Source organism: Anopheles darlingi, chromosome 3, assembly GCF_943734745.1.
Source record: "Anopheles darlingi chromosome 3, idAnoDarlMG_H_01, whole genome shotgun sequence".
Classification (NCBI taxonomy): domain Eukaryota; kingdom Metazoa; phylum Arthropoda; class Insecta; order Diptera; family Culicidae; genus Anopheles; species Anopheles darlingi.
Genome location: NC_064875.1, coordinates 21,238,967 through 21,260,559, shown reverse-complemented (window position 1 = coordinate 21,260,559; position 21,593 = coordinate 21,238,967). Strand labels below are relative to the sequence as shown.

At 46.1% G+C, this 21,593-nt stretch overlaps 1 protein-coding gene across 1 annotated transcript in view; it reads left to right on the top strand.

Moving 5' to 3' along the window:
* The window catches only part of LOC125955895 (uncharacterized), a 291,000-nt gene that overhangs the window by 198,183 nt on the left and 71,224 nt on the right, over window positions 1-21,593 (top strand). The gene's annotated exons all lie outside the window — the stretch shown is intronic.

The window sequence follows — 21,593 nt, the reverse complement described above, 5'->3', positions numbered from 1 at the left end:
ATTATTGTGCGATCCAGGAGTGGGGAGTGGCGTTACATATTGGCGCCGCCGCCCCCGCACCAGGGTATCCGGAGTACGAACACGAATTTGGTGCTCGAAAGCGAAGAGAATCAAAAGCGAATGCGTTGTAGGTTGCCCCGAACGGTCTCCCCAACAGCGCCTTGTTGGCGATTGCTTGGTTTGGTTCTCTCTCTCTCTCTCTGGTTTTCTGGTTTCTGGTCACCCGATCTCTGCGCTGCTGGTCGAACTGGTTTGTCCGGCGAACCAACGGAGCACCGTTCTGCCGGTGGCCACCGGTGTTTTTGTTGTATTCAAATTAGCAGACTGTAACGCATTTCGTGGAGTCATCGGTTAATGGTGGCGATGGAGTGCTAGGGGAATACATGCGTGTGCACGTGTTCAGGATGGAAGCGAGAAGCATCTGGCCGGATGTACCGTTGATAAGTTGCGGGAAGGAAGTTAAGGATTTATTTTAAATATTATTTTTTTATTACTCTATGACTGGTTATGCGTAATAAATTATGCAAAAATGACGTTAATGCAACATGTTGCGCAAGCTGCATAATTGTTTAATAAGTTTAATGACAAATGAGTAATGTAAAGATTGCATATTAATTAGCTATCTAGGTTTGGTTCAAATAGCACCATCAACATGTGCTTGCTTGTGCAAACATATCAGGAGAACAAGTTAGGCGATCACTCAGATACACAATATGGTACATACACTTGACCCACAGGCTAAAGCGTCGTAAACAATATTGCTGATTAGTTGAAGCTGTTTGTTCTGGGACATCCTTTTCGCGTTCCATCATATCGTGACAATTATGCAATATTTAAAAAAAGTTATTTATTGCTCTCGTCATAATTGATTTTCAATCTAATGTTCATAATTTAATTCATCTTCATCGGGTTTCAATCTAATGTTGTTGACCGATGATATGAGATGTTTATGACGTGATATTTGTTAACTAAGAATCCCTGTATTATCGTTTGGATGAGGTTACCATTTCATCAAATTAACATGATGTTGTTAATGCAACAAAGGAAATAGTTTTCATCAAATGCAATGCAATCCCTTCGGCATCATAGATGTTACAGTGACGTTAATAATTGTAAATAGAACTGTCTATGAATGATCTCCTGAAGTCTTCCTCTCTGATATCAGTTTTTTTTTATGAAATGATAATTTTAAATTGAATTGATCAGTGTATTATATACTTCATAATGTTTCCATCGAATATTTATAAAAATAAAAAGATATATTTAATGCAAAAAAGGATATATTTTTAATTACAATAATACGATTCCTTCAATACCATAGCTGTGATGATGATTATGTTTATTATTGTGAATAGAGTCTTCTATTATCGGAATTCAAATGCTTAGATTCGATTATTTTAAATCAACCTATTGGAAACAAAATACTTCCAAACTATAGCTCCTCCATTCAAACAGTAAATTAATCAAAAGCGACGATAGTGTAAATCGCCTTTCAAATGGATTTTATGACTTTTGTCCGCCCTGGTCATAGCTGCAGCTCGTGCAGACCCAATGTGTTCCGTGACCGGACCCAAGAAATCGCCTTCCGTCTTACCAACGATACTACGGATCATAAGAACCCCCTCCACCACCACCACCACCTCAAGAAGGTCATACTGCGGACGATGAAAGCTTCGGAAGATAAATTCCTTATGCGTTGCCCATGCTTCTAAAACCGGGGCCCGGGATTCGGTTGCCAAGGATTGCACACAATGCCAACCGACCGACCGACCGACCGACCATCATCCGATCCGTCGCTCGAACAATACATGCGGAGAATATAAAAACTGATTTACAGCACGCCAAAAGAACACGCCAGCGGCAACCTGACCGAAATCCTATGCTCCAAATGCTGCAATACTCTTCCCTCTGCCTCCCGGGGGTCTCTCATGCTCCGTGGGTCCCTCCGGAACGCCCCAGTCACGTTTCATCGTCGGCTTAAGCTTTATTGATTTTCCGCAAGAATAATGGACGACGTACATCAAATGTCAGGTTAGGTTGTGCCTCGGTTGCCTTCGTCCCCGCGGTCCGGTCACCGCATGACATGATCTGCACTCGTTCCATTATTATTATTAAAGTTTTTTTTCTTCTTCTGCAGTACTCGTTGGCCATAGCTGGAAGGAGGAGAGGGTTGCGCTGTTACGCTAGCTATGGAGGCAACGGAGTCCTCCCTCCCTCCTGTTATGCCTTTTGCTGTGGTGTCAAAGCTTACTGCGAGTTGCATGCTATGCCCCTGCAAGCGGACAATAGCGGCTTTTCCTTGCACGGCACAGAGCGGCACAGAGAGGAAGAGCGGGAGCGTGAAGATCGTTAAAACTCATCAACCCTGTTTGACATTAGTGGAGCTGCTGCTGGCTGCTGCTTGGGGCTGAATTTGAAGGTTCTGTGCTTTCAACACACCACCGAGAATGTGTTACTTTTGCGTGTTCGGCTCGCTGGTTGTTCAACAGCAACGGCAACGACGTTAGCAACAAAAAAAGCGTGGCCTTCTTTTCGCTTTTCTCTGGGCATGCCGGTACATCTTTCATTTTGGCACATCACAGCTCACCACGCAGCAGCAGCAGCAGCAGCTCACACCCCGAAACGAAGTAGCCACCGGCATGTGAGACAAATCGTGGGAATGCTGGCGTGAAAAGTAATGCTTTTTTTTTGGGACAGGCCGAGGGGGTGTAAGTAGTCTAGAGGCTTTTGTTGTCTTCTCTCAAAGGTTTTACATTACAACACATGCTTTGGAGGGGCGAGGTTTTAAAGGCTGTTTGATGGTGCTTCGGACATACTTTTTCGAGAAGCGTTCAAACTGTGCTAAAACACACACACAGTTGAAGTTGTCAAAAGCTAAAGAAGGGTAGCTTTTTGAGGGAGGATTTTACTAGAAACGGTGTTACCTCATCTAGCTCGTCGCACACACGCACACACACACAACTGTTAGTATAAACGTTCCGATTGTTCTAGACGAGAAGCGCTTCCAAGACGTACCACAAAGCCGAAGGTCCACTTCCAAAAACTCTAAGCTTCACCGAACGCGAACCCTTAATTGTTGGTTCCATTGACAGCTGGAGTGTGGTGGTAGCTAGGACTAGGCCACGATCGTGTTCTGCCTTCTTGGTGGTGTGGCCTCCGCCATTACCGGCGAGAGGCCTCGCGGCATGTTTTTCTTTCGCGTTTCGTGTCGCCGTTCCGCGGGATGCAAATGAGAGAAACAGTTGGATGCCTCGCATACTTCATGAGGCCAGCCCCTGGGGTGAGGGGGGTTGGGACGAAAATCAGGACCACCCCTCAGCCGGCTTTCTTCACTAAAGTCGGTCGCCTATGGCTTTAGTAGTCGGGCAGGGAAAACGCGAAAAGCCGACCGTACGGAACGGATTTTGGGCAAAGCGTCTCTTTATCGATCGCTCAGGACGCATTCCGGAGTTTTCCCTCTCTTTCTCTCTCTCTCTCTCTCTCTCTCTCTCTCTCTCTCTCTATCTCTCTCTCTCTTTCTCTCTCTATGTGGGATTAACAGCACTAGCGTCTGACCTTGATTTGTGCCAAAAACGACTCCTCCACCCATGGGCGGGCGGACGATATGTCAACGTCAAGCATAGCCCTCTTTCCCGGTTCCTCTGGACGCTCCCCTCCCCATCCCCCCGGGCCACTGGTTTCCAGTAGCCAGCAGCGCCAGCTGACGATTTGATTCAGTGTCAGGGGTGAGTAATCACCGCCATTACCGTTTGAAGAGTGTGTTGTGTGCTTCTGCTTCCGCCTGTGGTTGGCAGATGTCACCAAGTGCCTAGTGGCACACACACACACACGCGCGCGCGCATCACATCTTTGCATATCGTTATGACCACAAACGAGGGCCCTGCGCAGCTTCACGCTGTCGTGCTCCTGCGGCACGTGGAAAGCATCGTCGCAAGATGTTTCGCGATGTGATGTGGGCATTCGGTGTCCAGTTTATTTTATTTACTTTTCGACCGGAATAGAAGGAGGTCCGAAACGTAAACGTTGCGTCGCATATTCCACCGGTATAATATTGATTTGAGATTAGGTGGACGACTGGCGGCGTGCTTGGCCACCACGTGGTGGCCATCGCGTCCGTGTACGCTAATGACCCGAAATTAGCACCTGATCAAATCGCGTCGCGTTAGCGGGAGTGTTTGAGATCATTAATTACATTACAGGGACACTACACACCGGGACACACCAGGTGGCCGGTTGGGACGGTCGGACATCATGTCGATTCACACGCTGCAAATGGTTCAGGTGCTACCAGCGCACACGCCGTTTGCTACTGGGCTTTGACCAAGAGATGGATGCTTCACGACCTCATCGACATACCTTATCAAGACATGACCCGCAAGACGAAGGAACGTAAGCGAGAGTCTGCAATTAGACAAATAGCCATCAAACATAAACACAGTCCTCTCGATGCGGCTGATGGGAAACACCTCCGACAGGCACAGGCTAGTCTGGTCTGGTGCGTGTGGCACTTCGAGAGTCGAAGAGAAAGTGACAAGCATAGGTGAGGAGGGTGGGCGTGTGGTTCCCACCTGGGAATGTGCTCAACGTGTGCCCCCCCAACCCGTGACACAATTCGATCGAACAGGTTGAGTGAAATGTGTTAAACAAATAGAACGGACTGGATCGAGGGAAATCGCGCGACTCTGAGCGATAGCAAGCTTCTCCTCAGCAGCAAAAGCAGCAACAGCAGCAACCGGATCAAATGGATCCGTTTTTCACTTTTCATGCTGGATTGCTGTGGTTTTTAATTTACTTTTGACACGTAGATTAAAGGTGATTGTTGGCATTAATTTTTTTCAATTCAATTCCAAGTTAATTAAAAACCTATTAATGGTTATTACTACTTGGTATTTATGCTCTAATGTGTAAAGGTTGGCAGAAAAAATTGCAGCAAATTGATGTAAATGTTATGCGTTAGGGTGTGTGTTAAATTTTAATGTGAATATACTATTTAAGTCTTTTTAATTAAAGTTTTTTTTCTAATGGATTGATTGTTTTATACATTTCTCTTTTTAGTATAATATGTAAAGTGCATATAAATATGTTCTTCCGTTTTTGTCATAAATCAAATGTTAAGCTTCGTGTATTGTATTGTAAGCTATTACAAAAAACCAAATCAAAGAACAGCATTTTCAAACAACTCGACATTTGAAACAACAACGAAAACTAGAAAACTAATTCTAAATCAGACTTTCCACTCCAGAAATGACGAAAAATGAAAATAAGAACAATAAATTTACAAAAAAAAAGATTAGAAATAACTACCAACATAACATTACATTCTCCGTCGCATTGTACCAGAAAAACACAATGGCAGAACGTCAATTGTTACGGATAGGTGAGGATTAGATTGAGCGCAAGTTAAATACCCTAACACCTGGGCTAAGCGGCCATAGATTATACCGAAGCATCAGCAGCACAGCAGTAACCGAATTGTGTTGTAGAATTGTAGAAGGGTCCATCGTTCATCATTAGAATGTACCATCTACCTTGACAATTCAATATGAGTACCTTTACTGTTGAACTGACTGGCTAGACGAAAAAATAAAGCCGATTATCTGTCGTTCCTTTTTTCTGCAGCAAATCACGAGCTTACAGGAATCATAAAGCACCAGAAAAATGCTCATTACCACAACGAGGCCAAACAATTACCGATGCTCGAGGCCGAAGAACGATTGCGACATAATTTGTGCTCCAATAGCCCTGGCAGAGCCTCGCGATTGAGGCAATTTCAATAATATATCTCCCGCTAATATGCCTGATATTCCAAAAGTCAGCCAAAAACCATTAGGCCAACCAAGACCAAGCTCAGCGCTAATCACGATTAAGGTTAACCCTCACTGACCTACGGACGCAAAGCGAGAACCACTTAATCCTCCGCGATCCATCATCGCGCAACAGCAAAGCGAGGTTCAAAAGGTCCAGCAGGATCTCAGCAACCATCGCTGCTGCTGCTGCTGCTGCTCATCGAATAACTGTCGAAAAACAATAAACATAAACACAAGACCACAACGACCCCACACCGGGTACCACATTGCACGATTGACACAGCTGACCAACCATCGATTCCACTCGTCCACCTTTTCGTCACCATCGAACGTCGTCACCGTTCGATCGGAATCGAAGGTTAAGGTTACGCACGACGCTACAGCGGCTCAGGCTAAAGCTGAAGGCTTTTTCGCGTGTGCAGAACCCGCTTCGTCGTCGTCGTCGTCGTCGTCGACGACGTGATGGCGTCACTGATGGCGTGTGATCGAGGCACGCAGCGAGAGGAAAATCACGGAATCAATAATTCAACGACTTATTAGCGGTGTTCGCGGGGTTCGAGAGGCCGACCGAGACCACGACCACGTTGCCAAGGGCCCACACACCAAGGCGCACGCACGACACTTCACTTGCCTGTTAGGGCTGGCAGGAATGCTGCGAGGCAAATTGTCATTCTTGCTGTTCAAGTAATGCGTTCAATTGTTCCTTCCTAGCCTGGCCACGGTTCCACTTAAGTCACCGCCACCTTCAGTCCAGAGACCGCGACAAAGCACACCGAGCGTTACGAGAACAAATTAAAGTGTACGCTTAGAGAGGCTCACGGGTGTACCGTGCTCCGTGTGTGTGTGTGGTGAGTGTGTAAGGTGCCGGATTGTTGTTTGTTGTTCCGCTTGGAACCGCGAACTGAGCGAACGCGAACAATCCGAAACGATAGGACAACGACGACGACCGCGACGTTGCCGAAACGCCGGTCGCGAAGCTACTGAGGTGATCGGGAACGTAGGCCAGGTCTTCAGCAGCAGCAGCAGCAGCAGCAGCAGATGGTTTCTTACGGTTTCGGTTACTGTCCAGATCACCGCCGTCGTCATCATCATCATCATCATCATCTGCAGCAGCAGAAGCACTAAAAGAGAAGAGGTATACCCGTCGATGCTTTGGTGCAGACGAAGAGCGAGAGAAGTCTGTCGGTATAGTGGCTGCAGCAGCATCAGCATAACCGAACATAAACCCGAACACCCGATCGGAAACCGCAGTCGGAGGCTGTGGTGAAGATGCTGCTGGCTGCTGGCTGCCAGGTGCGAAAACCCTGAAGATGACAGTCGTCGACGTGATATGTAAATTCGCGACGCTTGTGAAACGTGACCACGACAGTCGCGCCATGTTTGCGCCATCGTTTTCTTCCGGCATGGAAGTCGGCCCTTGGAATCGATACTGAAAGACTAGGTCGATCGCTATCGCACACCTGTAGTACCACGTCGTTGATGATCGTTGGTTTCGTTTTTGGGCTGGAAAGTGACTATAGTGAAAGCACAACGCGTTTGGTGAGCTACATTCGCGCTGACCTTAATAATGACTGCTGTGCGTGACTTTCGATGACAAACCACACCGGCGGACGACGGTCAACGGACGTCGACGCCAGTTTGCCACTTTTATGGCCAATTACCTTTTGCATGGGTTCCCGGGGCATGTGGGTGACCGGTTTTCGGACCGTTCGGAGGTAGGCGCAACGTGCGCCGTGCGAGGAATCGGCTGGGCGGAATTCTTGGATTTTACGGCGTTCTTCGATCCCGACCTTTGCGGTGTTCGGGATCGGTTTCGTTCGTTGATCGCCGGTGATCGTGTCTGCTCGTGGTCCTGTTTCGAGAAGATGGCTTTGCTCCAGCGATAGAAGATGATAACAGAAGAGAGAACGGCAGAGGAATGTGCTACTACCACATTTGCATTTCAATGTCTTCAGCTATGGTAACATAAGCTGAATCCTTTGGACATGTCGGAACTGGATCCAGAAAATGTAGAATACTTGATTATGATTTTCTTGGGATCTACTGAGGATCCACAAGAATGCTAGTTCAGATGTAATTATGCCTAGTAAACAACATAGTTATGTTAAGAGAACGGCAAAAGTCACCAAAGGCATCTGCAACAATTTAAAGTATACCATTCACAGTACTCACTTCCTATATCTTCGAAGATGATTTTCCATTGATTAATGGTCAAAGACTGCATACCTGACCACTTCTGGCGAAGCCATTGTCCAGGTAAAGTAAGTCTGAAACCTGTTCAGAATCGTGAGCTGGAACCTGTTTAGGTCTATTCTTAGAATACCCTGAGCTCCTGAAGCTAAAGTTCTGACGCTTTTCGTTCTCTCGACTCGGATAAGACTTCTACAACTTGTTGGAGTTCGAGATCTCTTCTTCCGGGAGATCATGGCAAAGGTTCCATTAGTTCAGCGCCAACATGATAACCACTTTGTATGAGTTAAGTGGTGCAGTAAAGTGCGATGACTTCCTCAAAATTCTGCGAAAGGATCCGCATGCAAATCGCACAATACGTCGAGCACACCCAGCGTCGGCCATCCCTTCACCGTTTTAACGCTTCGATGCAAACAATTGACACATTAAAAGTATTACCATAATTAGTGGGCCGAACTTAATTGGACCATTGTTTCAAGCATTCACAATCTGTAAAACCCTTCCTACACACGCACACACACACACGAGGGCGCGCATGCCCGCCTAAAACGGCATCAGTTCGCCCTTGTCAGCCCTCCCCGCCCTCGTCCGGGTACCCGTTTAGTGATGTGCCCATTGTAATTGATGTCGAATCAACGCCAAACCATGATTACCATCGCACACCCAGCCAGCACTCGGCGCTCTCTGCATGCTGGGGAGCTAATGAAGTTGCTGGCACGCGACATCAGTAGTCTCTCTGTCTGTCATCAGTGCCGATATTGTCAGAAGGTCGATTGGCATCGCAATGCAAAGCGAACCCGCTGCACGCCGCTGCGCTGATGTCAACCGCAAAACTCTAACTCTTCCCCAATGATCATCGCGGTGAGCTCATCAGCAGCAGCAGCACCATCATGTTGGGACAACATTGTCCGGCACCGGATTGCAGCATCTCTAGCTGGAGTCTAGCGCTAGCTCTAGAGAGTCTGCAATAGCACTCCTTAACCTTCACTAACGGTGTGCAAAGGTGGGATGAGCGGAATCGGAATCGGCATCGAATGCACGAAATTCAGCGGCAATCGATCTCCATCAGCTCCGGCCATCCATCGTCATCACATCGCATCGTGCTCGGTCGTCATCGATTTTTGCTGAAAGGGCATCCAGCAGCAGTAAAAGGCTTCGAAGGCTTCCGATACGCGGTGCGAGCGTGCGGGAAAAAGGGTGACGCAGGGCGTCGATCATGTCCGTACAAATTAACACAAAACGAACCAGCATCCCGTATTCCATCCAAGGATGGTCTTGGGGGGGTGGGGCTGTGGCGATCGTGTAATGAGAATGCATGTTCGTGTCAGTGTTTCGGTGTCGGTTGTCCGTGTCGCTGGCGCTATCTTGATGCCGGTTCATGTCACGCGAAGCATGAAATGACGCCAGTTTTATGATCGCCACCGCCAAGTACTTTGGCCGATCGGCCCAGTCCGGTGGGTTTTCCTGTCGGTCGCCGTTCCGTTCACCGGAGGGCAGCGAATGAGTCAATTTACGATCGTAGTTGTCGTTCGATTTGAATAGGAAGTTAATCAAACGGACATGTTGGGTCATGGGCACGAAATGTTAAATCATTCGGGATAGAGGAGAGGGAGGAATCGTGCACAATGCACAATTCGACAATCGGGGAAGGAATGTTATCGCTGATTATTAGGAAAAATGAGCAATCATTAAGGAGTGGCGGAGGAAGATTAATTTTTATTGATTGTTGCTATAAATTCAAGACTAAGTTTGCACGAGGAGTAGCTTTTCTGTTTTACGCATTATCAGTTACGCCAATTGATGTTGTTACTTAAGATTTTAGTTGAGTTTTATTTTTTACTAGAAGCAACCTGTATTTAAATGAAACTGGACCCAAAATGAAATCATAATATTGCAGCGATAATTTCTGGTTCAATTCCTCTTATACCGAAATAGTGAGTACATTACACCGAGCTGGTGTTTTTCCCAGATTGATGACGATTTCCGGGAGAATTCATCGAAAATTCCTGATTATTGTCGTGCACGTCCAGGGAATTGCCAAGGTAAAGCACCTGAAACGAGTTTTCCTACCGAATCCATCGTTCGCCGTTGCCATCCGGTTATGATGCTGAAAGTACAGCAATCTGATGCAACCAGGCATCGTTTAACATCACATGGTCATGGTCAGAGCAGAGGGAATCTCGCTTCCTTACTTTTAAATCTGACTAAGTCGAACTTAAAAACAATTTCGCTACACAAAGTAGGATGTTAACCAATTGGTTGCAAATTGCACAGTCCACTTTACTGCACAGAGGCAGCTCAATGCTATTAAAATATGCACTCAAGATACGATACGTTACAGGCATAATTCATATAGGAGAGAAATGCCAAAGATTCCTAAATATTGCTCTATTCCTCTATATTGCGCCAGAAAGCTCGTCTCGTTGTCAATGTGGTCCAATCAAATATGGAGAAATCCCAGTAAGCTACTTGAAACAGATGACACGCATATTCAAGAACGTAGAACACTCTGACCGTAGCCCAAGGAAACGCCAAACATTTCAATTTGTAGCACTCCCAGGGTCGTATTACTTATTCGATTTGCAAATTTGATGACAGTTATCTGACTAAAATCAAAGGCAAGGAAACGAACGGATGTTGCGTCATTCGCTGGCAGGCCTAATCAATCTTATCATTTTGTTTTAGTTTCCTCCCCGCCCATTATTGCTCGTTGCCCGTTTGTTGCTGTTGGTCTGATGTTGCTGCTGCTGCTGCTGCTGCGAACATGAATACTAAGTTCGACGGTACGATGAGTCATTCTGTCCCTATCTTTCGGAGATCCCTTAGAATGGATGAGTCATAGGCCGTTTCGGTAGAGACATCGTACAGCGTCGATCCGAAAGCATCTTTTCATGTAGCCCTTCCAGCCACCAAGATCCCCTCCGCGCTCCAACCCTTAGCGTCGCTCTCCGGTTTAGGATCGGCTTGAAATCCATTGGCTGGTCCATTTTTAATTAAGAGACCAATTTCATTTATGCGTATCTTCATTTCCATGCTATCAAGATTTGCCCCTTCACCCTCCCCCCCCCCCCCCCCCCCCCCGGACCTACTCGGGGCGGTCCGCACGTTCCATGCCATGCCATCCTCCGGGGGCGAATGAATGTTATTGTGATTGCATATTTTTCGTTCGCTCGTGGCCGGACGCTTGGCTCTGTGCGGCCAAGAATTCGGTTCCGCCTTGGTTCTCCTGCACTTCCGGCTCCGGACGTTTGCCCGGCGAAAGCTCTCACTCGCTCACTCGTTTCTATGGAGAAATGGGCGAGGGGGGAGAATGAAAGGCGCCCTTTGAAATGGAAAGTCTCCGTTGGTGCCGTGGTCGCGTTGCTTTTCGTGGTGGATGGTGGTGCCTTCAAGGCGGTAGAAGGCTGCTGCTGCTGCAGTGCGAAGTGAAACGAATAAATGAATAATTTAGGACATCTTCCGATTCCGTAGCCGAGAAAGAGTCGGGAAAGAGTTTTTCGTCTTCCGCTCGGCTAATCAATTCGTCGAATGAATATACATGCTGGCTGGCTGGCTGGTTGGCGGGACTTGGTTGGCCTCCAAGCCAAGCCAAGATGGGATGGATATGGGTTATTAACATGACATTCAAATACCGAGCCATCCTCGTGATGCCCTTCGTTCCGAGGGAATTCCTTCCTTTCGCATACTTATCTCCCCGATCCGATCCGGGGCATTTCCGTTCTTCATTGCAGGTAAGACTGTGTCCCGCTGAACCGTCCATCCCGTCCACTGTTCTTAAGGTCTCAAGGTCCTCCTGTGGCATGGTACTCGCGTGCTCGCGCGCTTCGTGAAGATTGAGGAGTAACTTAATTAAGGTAATTAATTGTTCTGACTCGCAACCTACCCGGCGAATGGAATGGTGTTCGATCGTGCGTCCGTCTCTTGGCCCACTCGACGACCTCTGACCGCTTGGCATCGCCGGTCGGTGCCGTTCCGTGCCGATCTGCCTGAAGCGGAGACAATTTCAGAGTTCTCATTTTGCGACAGTTTCGAGACCGCAAAAGTTGGCACATTTTAATGAATGGGGCCATCATCAGCAGAAACCATCTGGTGCTTTGGTGAGAGCAGCCTAGCATGCTGTCCAGCATGCTTTCCCAGACGATTCCATACTCTGCATGATTGGTTGAATTTGGAGTCAATAGTTTCGGCATACTGAGTAGAGTTCTTCAACTAAATTGCTGTAGAATTCCTGAGGGTGCCGGCAAGTTTTGTCAATCAAAGTTTTTGCCGTTTTTCATTCCTTAAAGGACATCACCAAATAGCTGAACATTAGTTCGCTTAGCCATATCAAACATATGAAAGGCTGCTCTACTCTCCAAATTAAAAGTAAAACAGTCATTACTGAAACATATATCTATGTTCCGGTATGAATGATAGGAGTGTTTCTTGGCAAAAGTGCATCGGATCGCTCAATCTGGGCAAGGAACCTGAAATTGGCTCTGGAAATTTTGCTAGATACGGGAAGAATGAATGAGCATACAATTAGTCCTTATTTTGTTCATTAGAAGAAAATTTATTTCATGATAACAATTTACACCGACCGTTGCTTCCTGACTAAATTCTGTTCTTTGTGCTAGCATGCATGTCAGTAACGGCTTCAATATGCGTCTAATCTCTTTCTTCTAAACTTATGGCTAAGTCACCTCTTTCAAAATGAAATCTATATTAATATTATATCTACGTTCGATTTATGTACTGCATAGACGAAGCTGAATTCATTAAGAAAAGCTGAGGTTCTCCAGGTTGGGAAACTTTTCCTCTAAACCAGCCATTTTTTTTCGGGTCTAGATAGCAACATAGAAATTGTAACTTCCTCAATCGTACCATTGGAGTTTCCATGGAAAGAAAATCGGATTCCTTTAGGCCTATATGAGAGAACACGAGTTCTTCCAGATTTTCCATTGTTGGTAAAATCTTCAGGACTCCAGGCCATATGTTATGATGTGCAATTTCCCAGCTGGGTTTAATTGTAATTCGACGAAGATTGATGAGTTTTTCGAGACTTTGTAAACCCAGCCTTTGGAAAACAAAAACTGCATCTCTTAAAGCCATCAGTGTAGAGCATGTCTCACATATAAAATTGTTGTTGTATTCCTTGGCTGTGGAAACATAAATCATACTACCTATAACGCACTCGCAAAAAAATGATAATGGTCCTGTAAATGTCTCCAACTGTGGCATATTAATCCTGATATTGAAAATGTTATCAATAACAAGATGCTTCACAGAACTGCTACATAGAACATAGCTACAAGCGGATTCACATTTTCCGTATACTGAGTTGCGTATTGTTATTAATTGAAGGTATGGCATCGTCGGTATCACATCGGTTATGGAAGGAGACACACGCGCCCAGGTGATTCCACCGTCAAATGAAAGGTTTAGCGAATGGAGATTGGTTGTCAGCTGAAATTGCTCATGAAAAGAGTTCCATAGCGATAAAAATTCAGGATAGTTCCATCCGCGCATCTTCAAATGGAGATTTCGATAACACCGCTTGGACTGCGTCACAAAACCTTTTTGGTGCATGATGAGCATCCGTAGCCCCTGTTGCAATGGGTCTTCCGAGGTTTCGTATTGATTTTCTTCACACGCCATATCTATTTTCAAAACAAATCTCGCAACATATCCACTGGAGAAGAGGATATTGTTCCATCTTTTGCAAACGAGAGATGCGTTTTTCACTCTTTCCAGTGTAAGGTTATCGAACACCATGTACAGGATCTGTAATGACAGTAGAAATGTATCCGGAACGCCGAAAGCCTAAAAACACCTTACTGACCTCTACTGGTAGCGAATCGATGTAGTTTATCCCCCCGTTCTGGGTTTGGTTCAGTTTCTGTTGAGGCAACATGTTTCACGGATTTCAGCGACCACTTGCACCTAATAGCAACTGCTTCTGACTAACGCGAATGCCACGCGAATGTTTGTTTCCAATGACTACGTGATCGCCCTGTTTTAGTTAATTTTTTTTTATTCCTCAAAATTACGAGTTTCTATGCCTCACCTTTTCGTAATGTTTTCTAGTAGGCTGCGTTAAGATTTCTGGAAGCACATATCTTTCATCAAAAGCATAACGGTTACCATAAACTTAAATTATTTTTTGCAAAAAACCAAAATGGCCATTCTTTAAGCAAATATTTATCCCCATTTTTGAGAAATTAGAAAAAAATCGGAAAAGCTTTTGTTCTAGCAGATTCAACAACCTTTTCCTTTGAGCCACTGAAATAATGGCCTAACCAAAAGTAAATTTAAATGTGAGCAGAAAGTCTTGACTGATGATCATATCAAGTCTTGTTTGTATGTGATCATACAAATATCCATGTAATGGTGCAAATAATACTCCATTTTAATTATAGAGCAAAAGGGTATCTATTTATAATTGAACATGACACAACGGCAACCATCTCAAGTGCTATCTAACTATCGCTATTCTCGATGGCACATCATTGCCTCCAGGTAATGCTTAAAAATAATTCTTACTGCACCAGAATGCTACCCACTGCCACGGAAATGAAGTTTAACTGATGGCATCGAAGGAATGGAATCAGTTTGGGTACACACACACAGAGCGCCCGAAATGCAAATACCATACCGCCTAGATTGAACTAGCACCGGAAAACGGATGCAGCGCAGTCACGAAGCAGCTGCTGCGCTGACCTTTTTAATCCTGCATCCACACCCCGAACATGCCCCGTTGCGAAATCGCTCGGAATGCCATCACTTACGTCAATCATCACCGTACGAAGCACGTGCTGTTCTTCTGGATCTTGCGCTTCGCGTTGTTCGCTGCTTGCATCGTCGCTGATGCAGCACCGCTGTTTGCGCCAGCAAAGGTCACCGTTAACTACGGAACACCATTCAGCTCCTTCCCCAGCAGTATTGGCACACAGCCAATGGGAGTTTGTAGGAACACGAAAATAGAAACAAAAACCGGAAGCACTTTACCACCCCTTTCCGCAGCGGGGCGGAGCTGATCCCACGAAGTCTAATCTTTGACGAGGAAGCCAGGGTGCCCGGTAGAACCCGAAGGGAAGATGCGTTTTCGGGATGGCTGCTCGAACTATCCCGCACTCTGCCTCTCGCACCTACGCCCAGTGAGATGGCCATAGCCAGCCTCCCAGCATCTCGCAGCAATCCCAGCCCAGCAGTTAGCGGCAGCGGCAATGGAGTTGCGTTAGCAGCCCATCATGTTCCCCCGCTAGAGGGGCAGCTACTGGCTACGGGCCCGGCTTTTCGTCCGGCTTTAATCCCTCTGCAGTACAAATAAACATTGCCATTAAAAGGCGAGGAAGCAAAACTTCGGACTCTTGAGCTCGTAAAATTTTCAGCAGTTTATCTCACCTTTTCCGTTGCCGTTGAAACTGCGGTGCTGCCCCGGTGGAACCCCCGGATGCTGGTCGGTGGGTGGGTCAATGTTGTTGAGACAAGTTGTTACCTTCGAAGCAGCAGCAATAGAGGGGGAGAAGCGGGCCGGCAAGTGGCAAGGGCAGGTGGATTATAAAACACAAACTCGAGGAAGTCGAGGTTGAAGGGTTAAGTCGTTCCCTCGCTATGGCCAGCATCCTCCTGCCGCTGATGATGATGATGATGGTGGTGGTGGTGGTGGTCGCCATCCGCTCTTCCGTCCGCCCTTTACTGGGAACCGGCCTGGAACTTGTCGAGGGTAATTTTCCTTGGGGAAAACTTTTTCGTTTACATTCCTGAGCGGGAGTTGCACTTGAGTTGGTTGGACATCGTAGCTCGAGCAGATGGTTCGGGTTCGGCTGACTGACTGGCTGGCTGGCTGGCTGGCTGGTTGGTCCAAGTATTAGAAAATCGCTTAAACTCCCACAAACTCAATTCTACCTCTCTCTCTCTCTCTCTCTCTCGGGACACGGGCGTGAGGGGGCCCTCCTGGGGGTCCTTTTTTGCCGTTTCCACCCGAATGGCTGGCCGCTTTCCTTCACTTCACCACCTAATGCATATGCTTCACCGGCTCAATTGTTTTGCTCGTATGGAAATGGGAGTTTTTGGGGTGCTTTAGAGTGTGCTTGTGTGTGTTTGTGTGTGTGCGGCCGATGGGAAATGGGCCGATCTGCTCATGACAGGAAAAAAATGAACGAGGGATTCGTAAAATCAATCTCGTGAACTGCACTTTGATTGGTGTTTTGAGAGAGTTCGTGCTGTGAAAGCAGGCAGCTTTCGTTGGACTTAGGTGTAGGAACTAAGAGTGTTTCGGAAGGAGCTGCACGTTGAGTAGTGAAATTGGGTCCTGTTTGCAGTCAGAGATCGTCAGCAGTTTCGAGCATCACAATGCGAATGTTTGAAATGCATTGCTTCTCTCTGTGGATATTTGATTAATCCTGGCTTCAATTAAAGTTTAAAGTGCCATAGCAAAAGATAGATTTTACAGGATTAGTATAGAACATAATTCGTTCTATACGGTCTGTTAGCTGTAGTAACGATTTAAAATTTTAAGTTTTAAAGGTATATTATTAAAAGGTTAAATTATACTCATTATAAAAAGCCCGTAGACAGGAAGATGGAACTAAAATTCTGATTGTTGTGTGTGCAACAGAGAGATCAGGATTGAATAAAAATATTGGCCACTCAGTACATGTTTATACATCCTAATCTTCCGTGTTTTTGTTTCCTGGTGACTTTGTTTTTTTCGGAAGATAAAAAAAACTCCGCAAGGAAAACTGATTTTGTTATAGGTCAAAGTAAATGAATTCTAAAATTTAAAAGCATTGAAATAGCTGTAATAGATCAACTGAAAATTTTAATAATTGCTAATATATTAAATTAGTTTATAAAAAAATAAAAACAATAAAAGGGTAATATGACCAAACATTGATTTCTCAACAAATTGTTTCCATTTTTGTTCTACAATCCTTTTCCGCTTTCTTATGCCTAGAAATCGATAAACTTATGGCGTAGATACTATGATCTTATCGTCTTATTTGAATCGATTTACTTAAAATCCATTTTATTTTAATCTCCTTATCCTGGCCACGTGCTAAAGCGAAGTTCTTGCTAAGCGATTTCTTCGCGGAGCACCCATCAAGTATCAAAGCAGCCCTGAGGCCAAAAACTCTTCCCTTAAAGTCTCAACCCCTTGGAGCAATATCGATGCCACTAAATCGCTTTTACCAGATTTTCCGGGATGAAAAAAGGCGGTGAAAAACATGCTCTTAAAGTTCAGCACCATAGCCGCACACACACACGGGAACACCTTTACACCGGTGAACAGAGCAATCAATAGCCATTTGCATAATCCGCAGCGACACTTGCTTGGGTCCAGGTCCTGGACGCGGTGCAGGTGCGGTGGTGGTGGAGGGGCGAAAAAAAATATTAGTCCGCCTAATCCCGGTGCGTTGATTGGCCAGTTACGTGTTACCACGATTATGCTCATACCATGGATGGGCGGCAGGCGGCACCGGAACGCGGCTCATATTTCGCTAATGGTGTCACTACTCTGCGATGCCCCCCCCCCCCCCCCTCTTCCTGCTCGAGCTCGGTCATTATTTCACTTCTTTCTAAAAGCTGAAAGCCCCCTCACCCCCCCTCCCCTTGGACCCTCTAAGTCGCGACTAATTAAATAAGTCAAACTGCACCCGGCCACGCAAACGGGCCACGACCGTTCCCGATCTGGAGCTGCTGCAGGACGCGTCACTCTGTCAACCACGTCAAGTGTCACGCGAAAAGCTGCTGCTGCTGCTGCTGCTGGTGGCTTCCGGGACACGCATGAGTCCCTGCTGCTGAGCCCGATGGTAAACCATTTGCTGCCGTGCACGCAATGACCAAACGGAACCATTGCCAAGGAATGCCCACCTGCGGAGAGACAGAAGACCACCTGCCGGTCCGTCCGTCCGTCCGTCGGTGACCTGCTTTTGCACCTCTGGTCTGGACCGGTTTTCTGGTGACCGTTATCCTGTGACGCCCGCGATCTCGCGAATGGAGGTCGCGGGGTGCACAGTGTTACTGCTGCCACCGTGGGGGGGAATATTTTGATTTGCCTGGACCAACTGCAGAGAGAGGGTAAGGTGCATCAACGGGAAAGGATGAAGCTTTTGAAGGTAATTAAAAATCTTTTCCACCAACTTTCTCACTTCTGCGCCCTTCTTTTTGCTGTCGCGACTCAAGCTCCAGGGCTCTACTCAGGAAAGGTGACCGAGGAAACATCGTCGACAGTTTTCCAGCGAAAAGGAAACCCAACGAGGAAAAGGAGTCAAACTGTCGTGCTTGCAAAACGATCTCTCCCTCTCTCTCTCTCTCTCTCTCTCCCTCTCTCTCTCTCTCTCTCTCTCTCTCTCTCTCTCTCTGTCTCTCTTCAACCCTTGCTAACCCTCCTCCTTCGCCAGGTGTCTTTCATTTTAATTTAATAAAATAACAAGTTCCGAAGTTATGGTTTTTGGAGGAGGTAGCGAAGGTCCCATGATGACGGTGCTCGTGGCCGCTGGTTGCAGCAATTACGTTTCGTGCGGGTGCTTTTACCGGTTCCAAGTAACTGCAGTGCAGGGAGTGCAACGAGGTGCGGTGAGGTGAGGGCAACTAGGGCACTCCGCTCCGTCCGTCCGACCAGTCAGAAATGAGAACGGACTAGATAAACACTTTAGAAAAGCAAACGTGCCCTCGAGCTTTTCTTTTTTTCTTCCCTTTGACGCTGAGGTCGTTGCACGAGGTCAGAGATTATTTGGGGGGTAAGAGAAGGAGAGAAAAAGAGAAAGAGAGAGAGAGAGCAAGAGAACCTTATTTGTGTAGTAAGTCGAGGGGTCAAGTCGAGATTTTATCTGGGGTTTCACCTGGGCACTCCAGCTGCTGGCTGTGTGAGGGACACCCAACCGTAACCGCCATCCAGGAGGATTGAAGACGTTATCTTGTACTGCGTGAGGGAGGGGGTTTTGCATTAGGATACCACGGTGCATACACGGGGACCAAAACAGAAAGGGTTTTTCTGTCGCGTAAGTAACATGTTTGCGACCTTTTTTTTTCTTTGGGGGAACGCTGAAGTAAGCATTTCATTTAAACGCTGCGCTTTTCGCTTTTTGTTTGCCAAATGACGATGGTTAACTTAGACAAATAAATACGCTTACTTGTCGGAAAGCTTTGATGCATGAAAGTGCAGCTGAAAGAAAACTATTCTGGAATAAGAAATGCAGGCAACTGAGATGTAATTGGAGATGTATGTAACGAATGTAGGTTTCTATAGTCGCTATACTAATCCTAGTATAAAAGTCGTTTGACTTATCACGACATTAAAACTATTTTATGAAAAGCGTTTTCGCATCGTATGTTATCCATAAATTGCTAGGAATCTTTGTGAATTGAAACTTTCAATGACACATTTCAGTAATTATCTTCTTACAAATGACCAACACAATGTCAAAGAAAATGTTTGAAATTAATCAAAGTATGCTATGTTGGGAAGAAGCGATATGAGTTGCATAGTATGGTTTCGATTTCAATATCTCACTCATTGCTTGATCCTTGCTTGTGCTTAAAGCCTCTTGTTCTCTCATTTCGACTTCCTCTCTCTGTTATCTCTATCTCTCGGATTAACTACATCGGAAGAACGTGGCGGAAGAAAACATCGTCACGTCACAATTATCCCTCCATCCATCCCCATCGAACTGTCACGTCCGTATCTGATCGTTAGGTGTCGTACCTAGATTACAGCAGTTGTTTGCGGAAGAATGTCCTTTACATCTCTATTTTCTGTCGCGTATTTGCCATTCGTTCGGTATTTTCTTATCTCTTATGTATTAGACGGTTTTGTCACGGTGTTCGGATATGTTTAATGTAATTAAGTTGACTTTAATAGCAACGGGGCTTTGTGTCGTCTTCCAAGTTGAGTTGCCGAAGTCAACAAGTAAAGGAAAATAAATAAATTTAGGATGTTTCTATGGAATGATGTTAGGTTATCACCTAAATATGACCCAAATTCCATATAAGTCTGTAAATCTAATTGAAAAATGTATTTTCAACGCGGATGAGACCAGATTTTTTTTGTCAATGCTGTATACTGAATGTCAGTATCCACCGTTTTATTAATCAATCGCTTGTAGAGTGTTACATAAATGTATTGTAGAAGCTTTCTATACTATTTTTATTATTAAATCCGAATGAGTTTCAAGTAATGTAATGTGAATTACTGATGATACTTTTTCGAATTTAAATCTGTAGTTTTCAGGAATTCAAAGCCCTTCTATTGTTACTTTCAATTTCACATCAACCGTTGTATACTTTTGACATTAATAATCGCTAATTAATTTCACCTGAAACGAATCCAATTCAGATTTTCAATAATACTTGAAACAGTAGTTTATTTAATCGTTACCATCTTTTCCAAATGTTATTTGGTATTTTAGTTTCAATTATTTCAAAACACTACCTCTTCTGACTAGCAACCATCAAGACGAAACCATCAAGAGCATCCTCTATGCTGTAAACAAAAACGACGTGCGTCACAAAGAATGCTCCAACGGCGATGGTTATCTTCAAAACCCCGCTCGACTAAATAACCATAAACTATTTTCCGGTTCTCCTACCCTTTTCGCTCCGATTATGAACTTCAGCTTCACCTTCCTTATCCGGAACACATCAATACTTCAAACGAATACAGACACACACACACACCATCTAGTAGTCGGTCCCGGGCGTACCGCAGAGCACGTGTGACGCTCACATTAAATTTCTACCTCTACCTTTGGCACACCGTGGGGTTGGTTTTGCGTGATCCTTGGTGGAATGGCCGGAAGAGGACCATCTCCGTAACCGGTGCGGCAGGGGGAGGGAAATCCGCTCCGGGGATAATGAAAATCGTGCCCTGTCAAACGGCGTCCGCTCACGGGCGACTGTCACGGTGGAGTCGAAGGTGGCCTCGGGCCACGGGCAGGTAGCGTCCTACCGCCACGCCAGGAGTGTAGTAGGCATTCCATTCCAGGGGGTTTCAAGAGCCCAAGATAGCGAGCGAGGGTCTCGGTTACCTTTGGGTGACACTTTCGTCGTGGTGTTCATCCGGCTTCAGTAGGCCTTCGGGCGACACAGACAGATTGAAGGGTATGCCAAGTCTTGGACCAGGGAGGGAGGCAACCAGCCAGCCAGACCAGTTGGTACGCACGCACGCACGCACTCATGGTCGGCCAGCCCGGGCGTGACAAAGAAAGAGCGTCCAAACGGAAGTTATCGAGCGAATACGATCGCCGGATGTGTTCTGCAGTGCGTGTCTGTGTGTCTGTGTGTTTGGTGTGCGTTGGTGTGCTTGTGCGCTGAGAGGTTTTCGTGTTCAGTCGTACGCGAAGGTGAGAATTTCACCTTTTATCTTAGATGTTGAGGCTAAGGCGGCGATACTAAGGATGGTTGCTGCTGCTGCTGCTGCTGTAAAGCTGCCAAACCGTGACCGTGTGCCACGGTGCTGGTGCCTACGTTCCGCTCTCCTCGGCAGGTGGTTCTCTGCCTTGAAGGATGGACCCCGGGAGGAGGCCGGAAAAATGGGAGATCTTCGGTGGAAGATTGGAAGCCCAGGATGTTACCACCGGCACGCCGGGACGTTAGCCCATTAACAGGGAGCTT